The sequence below is a fragment of the Peromyscus maniculatus genome, chromosome 3 (assembly GCF_049852395.1).
Source record: "Peromyscus maniculatus bairdii isolate BWxNUB_F1_BW_parent chromosome 3, HU_Pman_BW_mat_3.1, whole genome shotgun sequence".
NCBI lineage: Eukaryota > Metazoa > Chordata > Mammalia > Rodentia > Cricetidae > Peromyscus > Peromyscus maniculatus.
The window spans coordinates 156,435,558-156,457,477 of NC_134854.1; the positions used below are offsets into that span (position 1 = coordinate 156,435,558).

Sequence of the window (21,920 nt, forward strand, 5' to 3'; positions counted from 1 at the left end):
TCCCTGCTTTGTGCACAGACAGGTGTCGATTCTGCCAGTACCCAAGTTCTCAGTAGAGAGTTGTACAGATAACTAATGAAGGACTATACAATACCTTACAGACTTGTGTTTTAAGACAAACACAGAGGATCAGCCGCACTCTCACCGTAAGTAAACACTGATGATTTTTTCCCTTTAATATTCTGCAGGAAGACAGAGAAAAATTGTTCAAAGTTTCTCTCCTACCATCTGCACATGGTTCTTAATTATAATTAATTTATATGCCTCCAAGGACAGTGTGGGTAGTCCCTCTGAAAGGCAAACCTTTTGAAACCTGATTCTGATTATTACCCTTTTGTAGCCGATTAAGGCAATTGTGTGCTTTAGCAGCCAAATAGCGTTTTCAAGTGTTAATAAAAATGATTGGCTTCTGCCTGACTATTAGGAGGGGGATGGTATGGAAAATAAATGGGATGATCAAAGAAGAGTGGAGAAGCAGGAAAGACTCACCTGGAAAGGAACTCAAAGATTCTAGAAGGGCAAGAGAGCAAGGATAGGAGATGGATCATTCACCCCTCAGGCATCTTTCAAAAAAGTGAAGTTTTGGGCTGCAGATAAACGGCCTGTGCTGGACTAAGTAAAAAATATTGGTATTGATGAGAATAGCTGTTTCTATGGCCTGAGTATAGTCTAAGTCACTAAAGCCCCCAACAGAGCACCTCTGGAAAACCCATAACATTGGATTATAGCAGAAAGGGCAAAGCTTTAGAGTTCATAGGCGTGTGTTGAGCCCTTATTCTTTTTTGTGTGCACATGTTCACAGATGTATGTGCATGTGTGTGTAGGGGTGTGTGCATGTGTGCATGCGTACAGGTGCAGATGGATACCAGGGGTCAATAACAAGCATTGTTCTCAATCACTTGCCACTTGACTGTTGGAGTTAGAGTCTCTCAGTGACCCTACAGCTTATCAATCCAGGAAGGCTGACTGGCCCTCAGGCTCCAGGGACTCCCCTATGCCCACCTCCCCAGTGCTGAGATTCCAGCACATCCTGCCATGCTTGGCTTTTTACATGGGTGCTGGGGAATCTGAACTCTAGTGCCCATATTTTTGAAGAGGCACTTTACCAACTAAACCCTCTCCCAGCTCTAGCTTTGAGAAAGGCTGTTGCTATGGTCTGCATGTATCCCAAGCCACTAAAGTCTTCATTCTTAACTATGGCAAGATATTGGATCACTTTCTTTAGCTCTATATGCCTCAGCTCTTTTATCCATACAATGTGAGCCAACCTCCTTTGTCAGAATTTCTCTGAAAATTGACTTATCTGACAAATATTAATCAATAATTTTCTATGTGCCAGAGGACACCCAACATGGAATGGGATCCAGTCTTCCAGAAGCCACGACAGACAAATCAGAAATCACTGTCACATATGAAGGGTTCTCAAAGAGCATGCCCAGTGTGTTGTGGGACTCCTATAATGCCACTAACAGGTGAGCAGGGACTATCAGGAAATGAAAACAAATGTGATAGCTCATTTTCATAGTCAACATGGCTGGATTTGGAATCACCCAGGAGACACTCCCCTGGGTGTGTCTATGAGGTTGTTTCCAGAGAGAATTAGCTGAGAATGGAAGATCCACCCTGAATATAGATGCCCTCATCCCATCGGCTGGGGTCCTATGCTGATAAAAAGGGGGAAAGGAGACAGAGGGCCAAACATAAACATTCTCTCTCTCTCTCTCTCTCTCTCTCTCTCTCTCTCTCTCTCTCTCTCTCTCTCTCTCCTTCCCGATTAACACGGATGCAAGATTTCTTGCTGCCCTGACAAAACCCAACCGTTCCTTCTTTACATAGCTTTTGGTCGGGCACTTGTCACAGAAAATTAACTAATACAACCAAAATAGAAATACGTAATAGGGTTTTAAGACACAGTGAAGCGAACAAAGCTCTGAGGTCTAAGGAGTTGGGGTTGCACCTTGGCTTAGACACTTGCTTATCTTGGGAGAAGAGGGACAGGAGAACCAGAAAACTCTTGGAGCTCATTTTCCTGCTTGTAAAGGGGATTATCATTCTCTCACAGGGTCACTGTGAATATTAAACAATTTACTTGAAAGCATCTAGCAAATAACAGGCATCTGATATTTATTCATTGAATGTGAATCTACTCTGCTCAGAGGCAGATAAGGAGTCTCTTTCGATTCAAATTACTTAGAAAGCAACCCAAGGGTTTCTGCCCTCCTCCCCCTGCTCTAACATGAGTGCAATTTCCACTGACCTCAGAAATAGGTTGTTTTAAAGTCTGCAAGGAACAATCAAACATGGGCTGTATTGAAAATAGACTCGAAATCTCAGAGTTGACCAGCAATGCTCCCTCCTCACCTCACCGGCCACTAAATAGCCTCCAAATTTTATACCAAGTAATAAGACAACTTCAAGTATATCCAAATAGGTATCCATTGTATTTCAGAGTCATATCTTCAGCCATCAATTGCACAGGACAGGAGATGGGCACACGGGTACTGCAGGACTAAGTTCCCACTATGTTTGTCACTAGAATGACTCTTGTGCCAACCCTAATGAGATGACGTGTGGACTACATCTGTCTCCTTTCTCCATCCCCAGGACTTCACAAAGTGACACACATAAGATCAATGCTCAATAAGTGCTTGTTCATGGCACTGAATGAATGAATAATACAAATAATGAGTCACCACCCTCCAACTCCACCAATACTCAAGCAAATAAAGGCAATGTTCTAGAACCTTCATGTCCCAAGGTATTTAACTGAAGAGGAAATACAATAAGCATCAATACTGCTTCTGACTTCTTGATATTATGCGGGGAATATTCCAAGGTCAATGCTTTTTGTTAGCAATAACAAACCTATGTATCTAGGGTTACTTGCACATGTATACACGTATGTGTAAATCAATGTCCAGATAAGTATCATATGTATGTGTACACATTAAACCTCTTTCTTGGCCTGTGCTGATGAAACACAGCAACCAAACATGGCATGGTCTTCACCACATAGCCTGCATTTATGATTAATCTCAGAGATTGGACCCCAGAGAGGCCAGCAGCCAGGCCAGAATCAATAAGAAATAGAAGCTATGCTATTTGAGCTGGCTGGGTCAGGCCTAAGCACAATCAGACACTCTCTAATATAAAATGCTGTCTTTATGATTCCAATCAATACACACATTTGTTAACCACACAGCCGATCATAATTAAGTTCTGAGCTTGCTTAAATCCCTCTAACGCCATGTGGATCAGAGCATCCATCGTTCGTTGGCACTGAACTCTCTAATTTCTCTGCGTCTCTTCTTTTTCCTCCCCTACACATTACTGCATGAGTAGAAGGCACAGGACTGAGGATGGGGAGGTTTTACTCTTGTTCCAATGCTGCCACAAACTGACCTGTGGCTCTGTTTTCTCATCTGTGAAATAGAAACTAGCTGCTTCAAAGTCTGCTGCAGTATTTCTTTTTAAATCACTTTGTTTTTCTTTTGAGATAGGTTCTCCTGCAGCCCAGACTTGTCTTATCTCATCTAGCCCAGGCTGGCCTCAAATTAGATGTGTAGCTAAGGATGACCTTGAACTTGATCCTCCTGCCTCCAGAGTCCTGGGGATGCATCAACACACCAGATTTCATAGGGATCTGGGGGAGAGGTTGAAGGAGCTGTGTCCATAGGCCCCTCAAAGCCTCTTCCAGTCTGAATATGCTCTGAATGCCTCCTTTCACTCCTCAAGATCTGCTCTCCACTCCCCACAGCTCTAGAGGAACTCGCTCAAAGAGTTCCCCAGTGTCCCCTATTCCAATAGGAGAGATGAACAAAGGAGGAAGGAGCCCAAGAGCTAGGTACTGGCTCTCCTATCTCCTCCTCCACCCTTCACCACTGGCTGCATGCATCACTCCCCTGATGATCACAGCTTCCCTTGAGAGATCATCACATGGGTTCCAGCCCCCTGCAGATTCCAGGAATCATGCCCTCCCTCCTCCTTCAGGATCCCCAAGGGTAATCACTTAAGAAGCTCCTACTTGCTCCAACACAAGTGGCCTTCTTGTGGCCTCTGCACATTGCCCATGCTTTGGCAAGCAATCCTTTTATTAGATGCTATTGCAATTAAACAAATTGAAGGTACCATCTGTTCCCGATTCTAACCATCAACCACACACATGCCACCGCAATCATGCCTACAAGACTCTAGTTCAAACTGGCAAAATCCAGGCCTGAGTGTCACAGGTATCGGCCATAACAGAAAAAGACACAGTGACCCCTGATGATACTTGCAGCACAACCTCAGTCCCTAGTCAGCAGCCTTCGAGCAGCAATGCTCCCTGAGTACATGGCCCCCTGTGAAGAATGGAGAAGGTTCTGAAGAACATTCCCAGAGAATTGTCATTAGGAGCTAATATTTGAGAATGAGAAATGTAAAGCACTGGGAATGGGGGAGGCGGGCAAGGGAAACATGCAGAAGTTACCAGAATAGCTATAAGATAAAACCCAGGGGCAGGCAGGACATTTTCACTCAGAGACTTGTGAGCACCGGGTAGGACTTCCCTTGCTGAAGAATCACTCTGCTTCCTGGGACCCAGAGTTCTCTTCACTTTTCTCCATGATTTGGTTAGAACACACTCCATGAAAAACTGGGTTTGGAGTGAATCGTCCCAGACACAAATGACAAACCAGTGAACAGAAAGGAATAACGCCACATAAGCAAGGATGGATGCCTGTGTCAAGGAAGCATATAAGATTGACTCTATTTTTCTTAATATACAGGAAAGAAATTTCAATCAGTAGAAAAGGGAAAATGTGAATCTGTTCATGTCATAGTAATAATACAGTTGCAAACTGGTCGCTCTAACATTTCATACTGTTTTTCAAAAAGGCAAGAAGCTGCTGTCACCAAATGCAACGTTCTGTCACTGTTGGGACAGTATGTGCTTCGAGCCGGATTACCATGTCTACCCACCTCACAGAAGTGAAAGGGGACAGGACAGGTGTTCACAGGCCATGCCTCCTTTCCCATAAACTCCTGAGGCCACACTCAGCTCCTCACTCCCTCACCAGACCCAGCCACTCAGAGTGCCACAGTCCATGGGTGGGAATCTCCTCTGTTAGGCCAGGGTGTACCATCGAGGTATGCAATTTCCCCATGCCAACCAGAATCGGAGCACAGAAAACTTGAGAAACAACTTCACACACCAAAAATTCCTCTGAATTCCAAACATCATCAGTTTCTAGCTGTATGCCCATGAGCTAGCAACATGTGTCAGGGTGAAGACTTGGCATCTGCCACAGGACGGGCACTTCACTATATGGGAAGGCCTAGCACAATACTGGAGTGGTGGGAAAGGGGCATATGTTATAGGAATAAGGATGGGGGAGAGTGCTCTTGGACTGTGTACTGAAGATACTGAACCTACCAGAAATCGGCTTTGGGGTGGTTCATGCCTGTGAGTACATGCGCACTGTATCTATGTATGAGTAGAGGCAGGAGCCCAATGTGAGAGCTGTTATTCAGGCACTGTCCACCTTATATCTTGAGACAGAGTCACTCACTGTGCCCTGGAGCTCACCAATTAGGCTAAGAAGGCTGGACTGTGAGCCTCAGGGAGCCTACTTTCTCTGCCTTCCCAGTACTAGGATGATAGGCGCATGCCACCATGCCCAGGTTTTTCATACGGGCTCTGGTATGGAACGCGGATCCTCAGGATTGTACCTCAAGCACTACACCAACTGAGCCCTCTGCCTAGCTCCAGGAAGCAGCCTTTGAGCTGAGTTCAGGAGGAGCTGGTGGATCTAAGGCATTTGTTTGAGCCACGACACTACAGCAAGGGTGCACTGAGTCGGAAAGGCAGCCGGCACAGGGGCGGTCCAGGGATGGCAGAGGCTGAAACCTGGCCAGCAGCAGGGTTGCAAGAAGAGCAGTTACCTACAGCTGTGGAGGGATGCGGAGAAATGAGGCTCAGCTAAGGAACCAGGATTTAACATGTGAGACTGGCACAGGCCGATGGAAGGACCGGAGAGGAAGGATCATATCTTCTTCCCTCGAATCCCATCTATTCTCAGCCTCCACAGCAAATGGGACCTGCATCTGCCTTTAAGAGGAGCTCAGAAGGCCAACTGCGCTGGCTTACTTTGGCAATGGCAGTTCCTCCTGGCCTCCTGATACTAGCGACTGCTGTTGAGAAGTTCAGATCCCAATTTTATAATGAATAAGAAACCAAGGTGCCTATCAGAAAACATCCGCTGGGCAATTGGATTGAAATAATAAACTGCAGGGAAGCAGTTTCTTCTCAAAACGAACATTTCCTTGCGGTGACATGAGATCAGTACAATGACCCGGAGCTACAGCTTCCAACTGGCCATGTTTGGAGACTTCTCCCTTCCTCCCTCCATCCTAGGTCTGTGCCTTCTAAACCTCCATTTCCATCTATTGCTTCTCCTGATCCACGTAGACAGGGTTCCTGAACTGAAACCCTGCAACTTTACCAAGTACTTTGCAGTTTTTAGATTTTCTTGGCTCATTTTGGCTGTGTGTGTGTGTGTGTGTGTGTGTGTACGCGCGCGCGTGCGTGCGTGTGTGCGTGTGTGTGTGTGTGTGTGTGTGTGTGTGTGTGTTTCACGTTAAGTGCATGTGCATGAAGAATCTTGTTTATAGCCTGCCTGTCTTACTCCAAGCTGTCTTTTATCTTCCTCATCTTGTGTTCTCTGTCACAAAATGTCCTCATTAAGGTTCTTTTTGCGTGTCTCCATCCTTTCAGCCATCCTGCTCTACCAAAACCACCTGTTAATACATGTGTGCGAGCCACAGCAGTTGCTTCCGTTCTTGATGTTCTAATTTTCCTCAGTGGTGAGTGACGAGATGAATGACCTGCTGCTGTGTGTCTAGCATCTCTCAGTGTGTAGCCTCTATGCATTTCCTGATACCCTCTTACCGGCAGACGGCGGGCACCCCTTCTCTATTCTTTCACCCTCTCTGTGCCATTCTTGTCTCTTCCCTTGTCTTTCTATATCTCCAGGACTGTATTTCTACCTGGGATTTACCCATGTCCCCCAAGCCTCCCTCTCTCCCAGCCGAGCTGGTGACTCAGATCTTACTCATTCGTAACTCATCAAGGTCTAGTTTCACAGTTCCATACATTTGTTGCGTTACCTGCCTCGCTTCAAGGCTAGCATGTTTGAAACATTTTTATATGTTTTCACATGTCCTGGTCATTTGTCTTTGTCTTATTTATTTAGCTATTTTTGAGATAGGTCTCACTATGTACCTCAGGCTGGCCTGAAACTCGCGTTCCCCCTCACCCTGCCTCTTGAGTACTGGAGTACCGGTGTGCTGCCACATCCAGCTCCTTTGTCTAATTTATGTTCAGATGTAAGCAAACCTTGTTGCTTTCTCCATTTTTCTACCAAATTCATTATTGCCTGGTAAAGTGCCATGAATTGTTTTTACCACCATGTTTCCCCTGAGGTCTTTTCTTATTCCAAAGCAAAATTCCCCATTAAAATCATCCCATCCCATTCCAGCTTTCCACACTGCGTTCTGATTCCTCTAAAGCTGGACTTTGTGGCTGGGGCTGTCACTCAGGGGTAGAGAACTTTGCTAACATATGTAAGGTTTTTCCTTCTCCTGCACTATAAGAAAGAGAAAAAGTCCTGACCATCTCACAGAATCTTTCCTCCTCTCATCTTCCCTCCTAATGTAGATTCAGATGTCATCACATAACTTGAGAGAAGAAGCTTCGAGCCCAGCACAGTTCCGTGGAAGTTTAATCAAGGAGATGGTGAGCCTCAACCCCATACCTAATCAGTCACCATTCCTCTTTCATCCCATGCACTTGTCTGCAGCCGGTTCCACATCCCAGTCTCCACTTTTTTTTTTTTTTTTTTTTTTTTTTTTTTTTGGTTTTTCGAGACGGGGTTTCTCTGTAGAGCTTTGTGCCTTTCCTGGAACTCACTCTGTAGACCAGGCTGGCCTCGAACTCACAGAGATCCGCCTGGCTCTGCCTCCCGAGTGCTGGGATTAAAGGCTGCACCACCAACGCCCAGCTCCCAGTCTCCACTTTTTTTTCCTTGAAATAAAGAGGTAAAACTCAATTTGAAAAAGATTTACTATGTAACCTTAATACACTACTTTTCCCCCTCTGAACCTTAGTGGAAAGATCATTACTGAAACATGAGCATGTTGCCTGTTTTGTGAGGTTGTAAGATATCCATGGAAAAATCAGAAAGTAGTTCACAAATCAAAAGGAGGTGCTATGCAAATGTATAGGTTCATTATTGCTAAATGGAACTGACAAATAAATAATTCATTCATGCATATCTCAGTATGTAAATTTTGACTAATAACAAAATCTTTTTTTAAGGTCCAGTTTACTGAGGTATGATTTGCATACATTACAATTCGCCCTTTTAGATGCATACATAGAAAAGTATGCAGGATGTAAGGATCATAACAGTGATGTGCCCCAAGAGGACCTGTGTTCCTGTGGTTAGTCCCTGACCCCTCTGCTGCCTCTGGCAACTACTGATCTGATTTCACTCATGTTTTTCCTATTCTAGAACACCCCGTACATGGAATAAAACAGTGTGACAACTTTTTGTGTCTAAACTTCATCATCTGACAAAATGGCTTTTTATATTCTTCAATATTATTGTATTAAAACATTAACATTTTTATTTCCAAGTAATATTCCCTTGTGTAGATATACCACAGTGTGTTTACTAGTTTACTATTGATGGATATTCCAGTATTTCCCCTTTCTGGGATCATGAATAGAGCTATTTGAACACTCACATACAGTTCTTAGTATAAATGAATGCTTTTATACCTCAAAAGGAGGTCCTGCCAGAGTGACAGCTAGGTTATTGGGTAAGGTAAGCCTTTACAAGAAATAGGCAAATCTTTCCAAAGTGGCTATAACATTATGAGTTCCTATCAACTACTCTTCTGTGTTCTTATTCTTTTCATAAAAGACTCTGTGTGTGTGTGTGTGTGTGTGTGTGAGAAAGAGAGAGAGAGAGAGAGAGAGAGAGAGAGAGAGAGAGAGAGAGAGAGAGAGAGAGAGAGAGAAGGCATAAGCCTGCAACACAAGTGTGAAGATATGAGGACAACTTCCGGTGTCTGTTGTTACCTTCTACCATATTTGAAACAGAGTCCTTGCTTTTTAACACTGTGTACACCAGCGGCCTTCATGTTTCCAGGGCTTCTCATATCTCACCCAGGGAATTCTGGAACTATAGAGGCACACTACCATATCTGGCTGTAGGTGGGTTCTGAGGATCCAACTGCATCCTCATTCTTGCGCGGCAAGCACTTTCCCTGCTGAGCCATCTCTTCGGCCCCCATGAACACTCCTACCAAGTCTGTGACTCTTCTTTGCTTCTCTCTTTCTGCCTTCTCTTGTTTCCATGGCCATTCCTTCCTTACTCCCCGTCCCCTTTACTTTTTAAAAGTCTACTTTTATTTAGTGGTATCTCTGTATAACATTCCTAGATGTCCTGCAGCTGGCTCTGTAGACCAGGCTGGCCTTGAACTCATAGAGAACCCCCTGCCTTTGCCTCCCAAGTGCTGGGATGAAAGACAAGTGCCACCACCACCCATATTTAGTGATATCTCTTTGTAGTGTTTACTTGAATTTTCTTCTAACCAGTGATGCCAAGGCTCTTTCTAAGAGCTTAGTCTCTCTATTTTGGCAAAGTGTCTGTTCATGTCTTTTCTCCATGTTTAAGTGTTCTGTGTTTATTTTACTAAGGTTATTTATATAGTCTAGGTATAAGACCTTTATGTATGATGTGAATTTTTCAAATTTCTCTCCCACTTTATATTTATCTTATAATGTCCTTAGCAATTCTCTTCCAAGAACAGAAGTCTTATTTTTTTTTAAAGTTCAATTTGCCAATTATTTTGCCTGGTTCATGCACTTTTCATGTATCTAAGCAATCATTGTTATAATCAAAACATGAGAGATTTTTCTCTGATCTTTTTCCAAAGCATATTTAGTTTCAGAATTCTACAATAATAACCATCAAGTTTAATTGTTTATATTAGGACTGCATCAAGATTCATGAGTGTTTGTGTACCCTGTGCATGGGTGGATGTACTACTGTCCTCACACCATTTGTTGAAAAGATTCTTCCTCCACTACCTCATCAGCTTTGTCAAATGGTAGGAATGTGAGTCTTTGTCAGAATGGAGAGAATGTGAGTCTACTAGTGGGTCCTACTGGGATCCATCGCTACATCCCTCCTCATTCAACAGCACACCGTCGTCATTACTCTGCTTTGCAGTAGAGACAATCCTGTTGATAGCCAGCGTGTAGCCCACAGCTCCATTCTTTTATACTGAAATCATTTTGGCTTTTTTGATCTTTCAAGCAACTTTTAACTGTTAACTTCTACAGAGAACGTCTCTCAGGACTTTCGGTGTTAAATCTATGCAAATATATGAAAAAAATAAGTTTTCTATTGAGGCGGAATTTCATAAAATATATCTGTAAAGTATATTTTATATTATATCTTAGTCCTAATTTCTAATTGTCCACTGGTAGTAAATAATATATAAATTTTTATATAAATGTATTAATATATTTATGAATTAATACCTTATACCTTGTGACCTCACTACACTAACCTACTCTGTTTTGTGGCTTTCTTGGGCACAGTGTTTTAAACCTTCTTATAATTATGGTGCCTGTAAATAAAGACATGTTTGCTTTTCTCTTTACTTCTCTAGTTTACAGTCCTGGTAATGGTCTCCAAGATAACTGTGCACAGATGAACTTCCTTGTCCTGTTTTTTGTTGTTGGTTTGTTTTGTTTTTCAGATGGGGTTTCTCTGTGTAGCTCTTGCTGTCTTGGAATTCACTCTGTAGACCAGGCTGGCCTTGAACTCACAGAACTCCACCTGCCTCTGCCTCCTGAATATTGGGATTAAAGATGTGTGCGCCACCACCCAGCTCCTTGTCCCATTTTTAGAGCAGTTACTTTTTCACAGGTAAGATGCTATCCAGGGAGATTTTGCAGATGCCTTTTGTCAAACTTGGGGTGTTTCTTCTCATTCTAGCTTGATAAAAATGTATACATCGTGAGGTCAGACTTGACTGAGACAGATAAGCTTCAGGTTTATCTAGTCTGTCATTTGAGCTGGTTTGTGACAGTGGCTAAGAGAAACCAGGAAGACATCCTGGCGGAAGTCACATCTATTTCCACAGAACATCATCAAGCCACAGAAGTCTTGCAGAGAATCAGATAATAGGTCTGAAACATGTGAGAAGATGGAAGAGGACAATGACATTAAAAACTGTCCCCTGCACCACAACGTAGAGAAAGGAGACGTGATTATCCCTGACATGGGGAAGAAGATCCGTACCTTTGACAGCAATTTCTAGATGCCACCAATGCAGTATAGGAAAACCAATGGACAATGAAATATAAACAGTAAACCACAGAAAAATAGTAGCTGGAGTCAAAAATGTGACCTGAGTTTCAATCAAATAGAGAAGGCGCAGGTGTGACACCTGTCCCTAAGCATAGAGCACTACTGTACATCCCGAAGAACTTGCTGCCAGCGGGGTGAGTTAGAATCCTTCCTCAGCAAACTTCTCCACATCAACAGGATGACCATCACTCCTTGTTCTTCTGTTCTTCTTCACCCTCTGTGTGAACGGTGTCCCCCACTCTGTGGGTGGAGTCTTCCATGCTTGCCTGTACCACACATCCTGATTCCACTTCATTCATCCAGCACCAGGTCTGGGAGGTGGAGATGGGGAGGGTGTCTGAAGGAAACCTTAGTCTGCTTTAGGAAACTACCAACTGTTAAAGGAAAACACAGCTCTCACCTCAAAGGAAATAAGAGGTTATTTATTCTGAGCCGAAGATGAGTCACTATGGCCCAGGAACATGGGTTTGAGCTGCTCAGAATAACATGTTCCAACATGGAATTGGTTGTACAATTTTTTTATAGATACAGAACAAAAGAAAGTCATAAATTAGGTCATTTTCCAAATACTGTGCTGTATTAGAGCAAAGCGGGGAAGGCTGGTACAGGTCTGGAGATTACCCGATGACATTCTTTAGGTTAGTAGAGGTTGATTGGTTAGTACATTTCAAAGATTTTACATGATGGTGGAAAGGATATTAGGTCTAACACAGATATGGGCAATGAATGGCTATCAAAGAGACTAAAGATAGCCCAGATAATTTTATCTGTATCTGCAACATTCCAACTCCATAATCACAAAGTTCTAATCAGTCACTCAACCTTGTGGAATATTTGACATATGTGCATGGCTTTTCGCTAAGAATTTCAGTTTTCACAACCTGAAAGTTGGTTCTTGTTTTCAGTCCTAAAGTCTCAAGAACTGTCTTTGGGAATCCAGCTGTTCATAAGACAAAGCATTTATGCATGAAGGAAGATAAAAAGAGGGTAAGGTATACAGTTTAGAAAGAAGTCCATAACTAACACAGAACTGCCAAAATATATTTGTAGTCAACCTCAACCACAAATACATGAATACTGGGCAGAGTTGGCCAATACTTAGGCCTAAATAGGGTGACACCCAGTAACTGGATATGACATTGGGGAATCTGTACTTTTCATGGGTGCTCAAAGTGGCACGATTATGCACTAAAAAAGCCCTCATTAGAAAAGTAGAGGTACCCATGGACTCCACCCCATCCCAGCACATATAAGCCTGAGGCCAGTAACAGGTAGCATTTTTCTCTAATTGAACAAATCAATATATCCCAGTTCCTGTCAAGGTGGAGGCTAAAGGTTGTTTTCAATTTTATTTTTATAGGTGGATGTGCTATTTTGATGTCAAATGTATTTCTTACTATAAATTTTATTTAAAAATTGAAATAAGTCATATAGAAGCTGCATTAGAAGGAGTACCCTGTATGTCACTCTCTTTACTGACCTACATGTCCCAACTTGTTCTGCCTTTGGACCAAGGTTGGGTCCTGGACCATACTCAACCAATGAAGAGAACAGAAATAAGAATTCAGAGACCCTAACAGGTAGTCAATTGTAAACAATGGACTTGGGAGGCTAAACTAGAGTGGGTGTTTGGGGTGATAGATTTTTTTGCATAGACAGCCAGGTGAAGGAGAAATCGAGACAGAGCAACAGGCCTTCCCACAGGCCAGGGGAAGAACCTGACCCAAACAGGTGCTGGCTGCCCATTGGCTGTCCACTATTCATCCACCACTCAAACCAGGTAACTCTAGAACAGTGGTTCTCAACCTGTGGGGTGAGACCCCTTTGGGGGTTGCATAGCAGATACCCCACATATAGAATATTTACATTATGATTCATAGCAGTAAAAAGCTATAGTTATGAAGCAGCGAGGAAATAATTTTATGGCTGGGGGTGTCACCTTAACATGAGGAGCTGAATTAAGGATCGCAGGATGGGGAAGGTTGAGAACCGCTACAGTAGATGCCCTCACATCTTTCCCCAACATTGATCTTCTGATACATGCCAGCTCCAGACTTCAGTGTCTCCTAAGAAAATGTCATATGTCATCAGCACAGCAGAGGTCCACAGGACAAGTCCTTACTCTTAGGCACATACATATCACTCATTATGTGCTATGCCTCAAGGGCTCTTCACAGTAATACAGTTACTCATTGCATAAGGCTGGGTTATAAGTCCATCTAACATAAAAATAAACTGAGGTATAGAAGATTTAAAGTAACCCAGACTACACAGCTACTGGATGGAGGAGCTGAGACACACAGCCGGACAACTATCTCCAGATTCATGCTTTTTTAATCACCAATTTACCCAACTCCTGCTACGCAGGCCCTGGGAAATAAATTGTCAATCTGGGAAACAATTATAAAGGTGAGGAGAAACAGCTTAGAGAAACACACACACACACACACACACACACACACACACACACACACACACACAAAGACACATAAAATAAAAACAAACAAAAAGATAATAGACTATAACATTTGAATAGCATAAGTGACTTCTGGAAATTTTCTTCGGCAATAGGTAATAATTACACAAACAAATACCTTACAAGTGAGCATACAGTTCAAAGACCTTTTATAAAACACACTGCCATTGATGTTTTTAAATACTTTCATAGGTATAAAAACTTCGTGGAAATAAAAGTTCTGTCTCTCCTCAAAGCTTAGAAAAAAAAAAGAAAAAAGAAAACTAATACGTCAGGGTGGGAGAGAAAGGCAGAGAATTCAAAGGAACTCTTACCAAAAAAAAGCATCAAAAGCATGAATAGGAACAGGAAAAGAAATCTGACTCCCTAAAGGCCAGGCTTGTGCTTAGTCAGTGTGGCCTGCTTTCAGAGCCCTTGGGAACTTTCTTCAGTCTCACACTTTGCCAGTCTTCCAGGGCAAGTAACGATTATGGAAAATGAGTAGCGAAGGGTGGGGAGCTGTGGATCTCATAGGTTTTATTTCTTTGGCACATCTTGGAAAGAGAAGAGGGTCAATAAATACTCCACTGGCTCGGATCTGTATTTTACTTCTGCATCTGGTTTGCTGGCCAGGCATGAGTACATCCACCTTCTTTCAGACATGTGAGGAAAACTGTGTTGTAGCCTCCAACACATGGTGACATTGACTCTGTCATGATGGCCGTGCGCCTAGCCCCCAGGCCTGACACGGTGCCCAGACCACCTTCATCCATTCTAGAGATCTGCTGGCTCCTTTGTCCCAGTGAGAAGTAAGCTGCAGGCTGGGGTAGTGTAGCTCAATAGCAGTACACTTGCTTAGCACACACATGGGGTTGGTCCCCAGCATCAAAATGAACAAATAAACATCCAACTCAGTTGAGCAAACAATGAAACAGCTGAGTTGGTATTAAAAATAGAAAGTAAAAAATAATGAAAGCAGACGGTGAAATTGGTAAAATAATTAGAATGTTAAAAAGAGTCAATTCAGTGTGGAAGAGATAGCTCAGCGTTTAATAGCACTGGCTGCTCTTGCAAAGGACCCAGGTTCAATTCCCTGCCCACATGGTGGCTCACAGCTATCTGTAACTCCAGTTCCAAGAGATCCAACATGCTCTTCTGGCCTCTACAAGCACCATGCATATATGTAGTGCACATAATACATGTAGGCAAACACTCATACACATGAAATAAAAATAAAGATCTTTTTGGTGGATGCATACAAAGAGATTTTTTTTTAAAGAAATCATGTTTTCCCCTCCCCCAACTCTCCCATTTTGTTTTTAAATATAGATTTTAAAAAAGAGACAACTGGCAGTGATTAACCACTAAATTAATATACATAACACATCGATGCACAGAAAACAAAATTGCCATGTACCTATTTAGCCTGGGATAAAGCACAAAAATTGCTTTTATATCCAAGTCTGCTGAAGGAATTTTAAGTTAGCACAGAATAATTATCCAACTTAATAACATTTAGTGCTTCATTTTCCAACTACTTTGTAACCTTTGCCTAATTAATTCTCCAAAAACCTGCAAGGCACGTACGTATTAAACACCCATCTTGCAAATGGAAAAAGCAAGTGCAGGAGGTTAAGTGACTTACCTAGAGATGGGGGGTGGCGGGAGCTGGCATGAAAATCACAGTAAAGCCCATCTGTTCCCCAAGACTATGCCAAACCATTCCCCACCCTCCTAAACAGTTGAGCTCTCAAGCTCAAAGCTCTTCTGGGATGCCACCAAGGTTGCATTTTTGCAGTGGTAAGATTGGCATATAGCTGGCCTTCGTTCAAGTGACAAGAAGAAGGACATCTGAATCCAGGAAGCTGAAATACTGGGCGGTCGCAGACAGAAACATACCATCAACAGAACAGAGCTCACTTTCAGTCAGTGTTGCGGTGGATCAGAAGACTTGGTCTTCTTCAGGCCTCTAAGGAAAGCTTGACCAAGGCAAATTGAGTCAAGAAACCCAGATTCAGAAAAGTGAGCCTCACGTGTTCTCTCTCATCTGAGGTTCTTAGCTACAGATACAAGTGCAGTCCTCACCCCTCATCAAGGAGACTTCTCTTTGCAACAGACAGAGACTGTTACTGAAAACCACAATCAATCAAAATGCAGATATCAACTGAGATATCTACAAAAGACTCCCATGCCTAAGGCTTGGAGAACATTTCCGAAGAAATAAAGACTGTAAGAGCAAAAGAATCAGGGAGTTTGCTGTGAGATTGTGTCTCCTAGTAATGTCAGAAACTACTCCTAGAAAGCCTTAGCAACATGACTGTTTAAACATGAGCTGAACAAGGACCACACCAATGGGTGTGCCAATGGGAAAAGCCCACAAGATCTCAACCCTATACAAAGACCTGCAGGCAACTGAGGAACATGGAGAGTGGGAGAAAATCTTCCCCAGGGAAGTACATGAACTGGTTACCCAACATCTAATGGTCAGCCCTTAATACATACATACGAGTAACCTTATACAGACTGAGCAAGTTAGATTTGGGAATATATGTGTACATGCACATATGCATGTAACAATAATTAATGAAAAAGAAACAATGAATTTTTAAGAGAGCAAGGAGGGATACATGGAAAGTTATCAAGGGAGGAAAGGGAAGGGAGAAATGTCATAATTATATTATCTCAAAAATAAAAGAAAAAGGTAAAACATGCCTACACTGGAGGAACATAGGCTTTTACATCCTATGAGGTTTACCCGCCTAACATCATCTCTCAGGGAATAAACTATGTTAAGCGATAGTGTACTCTGAACAGCCTGATAATTAGCCTGTCCAGTAACAGCTCAAGCATTTTCATTTAGGAGAAGATAAAGGGTGGTGATCTAGTTACAGAAGGAAGCCAGGGGACTTAACTATAAGTAGCATTATTGAGCAAAACCATTTTTTGGTAGAGCAATGTGAATTGAGGAGACGGGTACTTCTTGAAGGCTTGTGAAGCTAGGACTGATTGGGTTTCTCCCAATCACCCCTTATCTCAATGCTGTACCAGCATAGTTAATTAGGTCTCTAGGCTCAGACACGGAAGATCCATAGGATGTAATGGAATGCAGGTGTCAGGCTTTTCCCTGCACGTCGTGTGACTCTTTCTGTTTTTGAGTTAGGGTCTCTCTATGTAGCTGTTGCTGGCCTGGGGCTCACTGTGTCAACATGGCTGGCCTCAAACTGATAGCCATCGCCTGCCTCTGCCTTCCTCATTTTGGGATTAAGGGTGTGCACCACCATGCCCAGATGCCATAGTGGGACTTTTGTCCAGCCCCCTGAGGATTTAGGAGAAGGCAGCACTGTCGAGACACGACTGTGATATTTTCCACCTTGGCAGAGGGAGTACCTTGGCACCGAGAGCTCTGACACTGCAGACTCCAGAGGAGTGAGACCCACCCAAGCAGACTTCCTCTGCAGAGGACATCTGAGGCAGCAGCTTACCCCGCTCACACTGCAGCCACACCAGACAGGCCCCGCTCCCTGGCAGTATTACTAATTCACCACCACCTTCCTCTGATTGCCATCTTCCGTCTTCTGGAACGTGATCTTTAAATGTGTTATGTATTTCATTTGTGGAATGCACTGGATACTGGATTGGAACACAATTGCAGTAGATTACACTATTTATTTTACATACTTGAAGATAGAGCCTCTTGAACTCAGTATGCAAATGTCTGTGAATAATATGCAAATCTGTGTTTTCTGCCAAGATGTTGGCATTTTTCTTCTGATGGGACTGTGAATCAAATTCAAGAAGGAAGAACATCTCCCCTGCATCAGTACCCTCCCTCTCCTTCTATGAAGGTCCTGACCAGAGTTAATGTTACTAAGCCCTGGAAGAATTACAGGCTCCAGTGAATTACATTTAAACCTATGATGTCCATTTCAAGGCATTACTAGGTGCTTCTCAATAGGCGTGTTACAAATGAAATGGAGTTCACACGACTTCCCTGACAATCTGGAATTTTATTCTTAACCTTGTGGAAGTTGATATTCTCCTTAGTGATTTTAAATTTAACTGTTCTCACTTACCATCCAGATGAGGTACATCGCCCTTCTAAAGAAATAAAAACCAGTTTACAAAGCTTTTTAAAGTGAAATTTACAATGGCACTGGTAAAAAGGTGTCAGACTGGCAACTGTAAGGTTGTATTCTCTATTTATCCTCGATAGTGAACTCCATGCATCTTATCCAGACAGCCCATGCCATCACCATTCCCATCACCCTCCACACCAAAGAGGTACATAGACCCAAGAGAGACTATTGAAGAAATTGACCAAATCAATAACGATTAATCTAGTGAGTGTAGGATGCTCTTCCAAATCATCAAAAATATAACTGTGAAGCGCCACCTTGCTCCTTGGTGTAGAGTCAAAGCGATGGTTAACACCGTGGGGTGTGTCCTCCTTTCTTCCCAGCCGCCTCCATTTCTTTGAGCCCAAGTGCTTAAAATCTGTCTCTTCTAATGAACTCCAAAGAGGCTTCCAAAAACAATGATGATAACTAATGTTAACACTCATTCTACACTAGGCACCACACTCTGTTGGTCATTTGACCTCATGATAACAATACTTGCCCAAATTTATAGTTAATAAACGACAGAGGCTAGATCCAAACCAAAGAAACCATCCTGTGATTGTGCAAATAGAAGTGTAGGGATGAATGGAACTGATTCCATGGGCTAACAGGAGTGTCCCCAACAACAGAGCCCTTAAATTAACTTTCAAAAATGGTTTTCACTAGTGACAGAGCAAAAGGAAGAAATTACAAGCTCCAACTCCCAATGGCCCAGTTCTAATTCATATTTTTATGCTTATTTATCAGATTCAATAAAATGCCCATACCATTCTCTGCCCCTACTGTCTTTGTGAAGAATGTTGCTTTTAAAACTACCTTGTTCTTACAATGAAATATCACACTGTATAGACCTATCTTCTCTTTGTTAGTGAAGTTCCCTAATTGACACACGAGTCTGGAGGGAGCACAGATTCCCAGGCACCTGGAACTGGAACTGTGAACAGAATAAAGCTGGACCTGCCATTCTCTCTAATTTACAAGGATTTATTTATTCCTTTTAGTTGATCAGAAGTTACAGAGGTAAGGCAGAGATTGATGCCCTAGATGAAAATAGTTCTCTCCATAAATTTCAAACATTCTCAAAAGTCCAGCATTGTATGGCAAGGTCCAAACTTCCAGAAAGGATCCCAAGGACCACTGATGGCCCATATGATTCAGTTCTCTTGAAGGCTTTGGGGGAATAGCAGTATTCAACTAGCCCCCAAGGACAATGTGAAATAACAGGAATTGTAGAGAATGAGCCTTGAAACTTGTTACAAATGCTAATGCACTTGACCTCCTGCAGGTATATTTTCACTGATGGAGCTGGAGGATTCCAAGTACAAAGGAAGACTTGGAGGCAGACTGGGTTTCTGACCAGGAACATCTCCATTTCCCTTGAGAAACATTCTGTTGGCTCTGGGCTTTGTTCAATATTCAAATTGGCTTGATCAACATTGATCAATGGCTAACACTTGGCCCGTATTTAAGTACGTCTGTACAAATAAATTTGATTAAGTCATTATGAACAGCTTTTGAATTGCATCTAAACAGTCATATTTTAAAATAGCAAACACTATTTCATCAATATTATCAATAAAATATTCATAGGACCTGTACACACACTGATTTCTAATTGCATGGCTACTTGATGAGGCCATATGTGTTCCTGCTACTTCTGTGCCTGTGGAGAATGAAGCAGAAAACAGATGGTGGGGGAAAGGGTGACAGGAACCATTAACAATATTCCCAGAAGAAATTTAGTAACAGGAAAGTCTTCAAACTGTGACTTCAAGGGAAAGACACATCATGAACCACTGTCATTCAAATCAACTACTCCATTGGGAAAAAGCAGGAAGATATAGATAAAATATTAAAAATTAATTGTGCATCAAATTCTCTGATCAACATTTACTAATGCCAAACTGCAGAAATGTGAGAAAATTGTAGACCCTCTTAAGCTACCTAGATATCTGTGAAAATTTTACATGACTGTATTCTCACTTTAATATATATCTGAAAATCCACATATAAAACTTAATTCTATATATTTAATCTCTAGACATTTGAAAACTATCTATTTAGAATCACATTATGAAAGCTTATATGTAAAATCAGATTTCACAAAAATAAAGATCTACAGAAAAACTCCACCAAGAGCAACAATAAAAACAACAAAAGTCTTGTGTGTGTGTGTGGGTGTGTGTGTGTGTGTGTGTGTGTGTGTGAATGGGGGGCATGCATGATATGGTATGGTACACATTTTAGAAGTCAGAGCAGAACAGAAATATCACAAGAGAAATTATACTGAACATACATGGAAAGGTATTAAAATATCAGTTATAGAAATAAAAATCAGTCCATCATTAAAATGCAATTTTTAGCTAACTACCCTAAAGATTACTTGCTTTTGAAGAGCAATAGACAAGGGTAGGATGAAACATGACATCTTCACAAGGGAGCATAAAAGAACACAAATAATTTTAGAAAATCCAATTGGGATTATGGACCAAGCAGCCTTAAAAATGTTCACACCTCTGACCCTATAATTCAGCTTCTGGGAATGTCTCCTAAGGAAGTAATGCAAAATACAGACAGAAAAGCTTTACACACCAACATCTTTGGTGCAGCATCATTTATAACAGTGAAAAATTGAAAGTAATTAAAAGGCTGACACTAAGAAGGTGGTTAAGTAAATTATGCTATAGCACTATGACAGAATGCTAAATAGCCTAAAAAATTATGTTTACCAGGAGTTTTTAATAACATAGAATAATCCTTATGTTTATGCTGTGAAGTTAAATAAAAACAGAAGCAGAAGAAATGCTGTGGTTTCATCTATTTAAAATTGCATACAAAAGTGCTAGAAGGCAATATCAATTGTCTTTGTCAGAATTTGAGTGATTTGTTTTCATTCTGCCAACTTTTCTGTTTTTCTCCCTAAAATATCCCCAAATGAGCATATGTTACCTTCATAATCACAAAAAGTGCTAGTTATAGATCATGTATATTTCAAGTATGTGTAGCAACCATTTAATAAGAAAAGAGAGAATAGAGGGAGGATAAGATGAAATGAGGCAAATAACCACATGAATGAAGATTTCTGTCCCCCTTTCAGTAATGCTACTAAATTTTTAAGGCTATGTTGTGATTAGCAGTTACAAGCATATGAAATATTTACCTCATTATCTGGGCAAAATTAAGTTAAGTTCATCAATCTGTCTTGAGTCTCCTATTTCCGACTCATGACTTAAAGGAGTCATGCAATGGATCATGTTGGCAAGAATTATCTCTGTGGAATGAGAGTCATGATCCAAATTTAGATTATCCAGTTTATTTAAAGAGTGGTCCTGCTTGACTTAATTCAAGTCTCCTGTGGTGATTTGAATAGGAATGGCCCCCATAAGGCTCGTCTGCTTGAATTAGAGAGTGGTGCTACTTGACAGGGATTAGGAGGTGTGGCCATGATTGAGAAAGTGTGTCACTGGGGGTGCACTTTGGAATTTCAAATGCTCAAGCCAAGCCCAATGTCTTTCTCTTCCTGCTGCCTGTGGATGCAGATGTAGAATCCTCACCTATTATATCTGCCTGCATGCTGCCATGCTCCTGCCATGAGGATAATTGGATGACCCTCTGAAACTGTAAGCCAGCCCCAATGAAGTCCTTCTTTTTATGAGAGTTGCTGTGGTCACTGTGTCTCTGCATAGCAATGGAACATTGACTAAGATACCCTCTCTCTCATCCCATGACGAAACTGAGTCCCAGTGAAGTTACATAACCCAAAGCTTTGTCAAGCTCCCTTACCCATCTGGAGGTAGAGACATCACATTTATATCTGAGTTCTGTAACTGTGAGAAACTGGGAAGTTGAAGTAATGTCTCCATGATACTCAGTTCTTACCCCAGGCAGCAAGCAGCTAAACTGACACATTGCTGTGTG

The 21,920-nt window shown here is 42.0% G+C and overlaps 1 protein-coding gene across 1 annotated transcript in view; it reads right to left on the reverse strand.

Annotated features, from left to right (window-relative positions):
* The window catches only part of Grin2b (glutamate ionotropic receptor NMDA type subunit 2B), a 668,532-nt gene that overhangs the window by 322,046 nt on the left and 324,566 nt on the right, over positions 1-21,920 (reverse strand). The window lies entirely within an intron of this gene.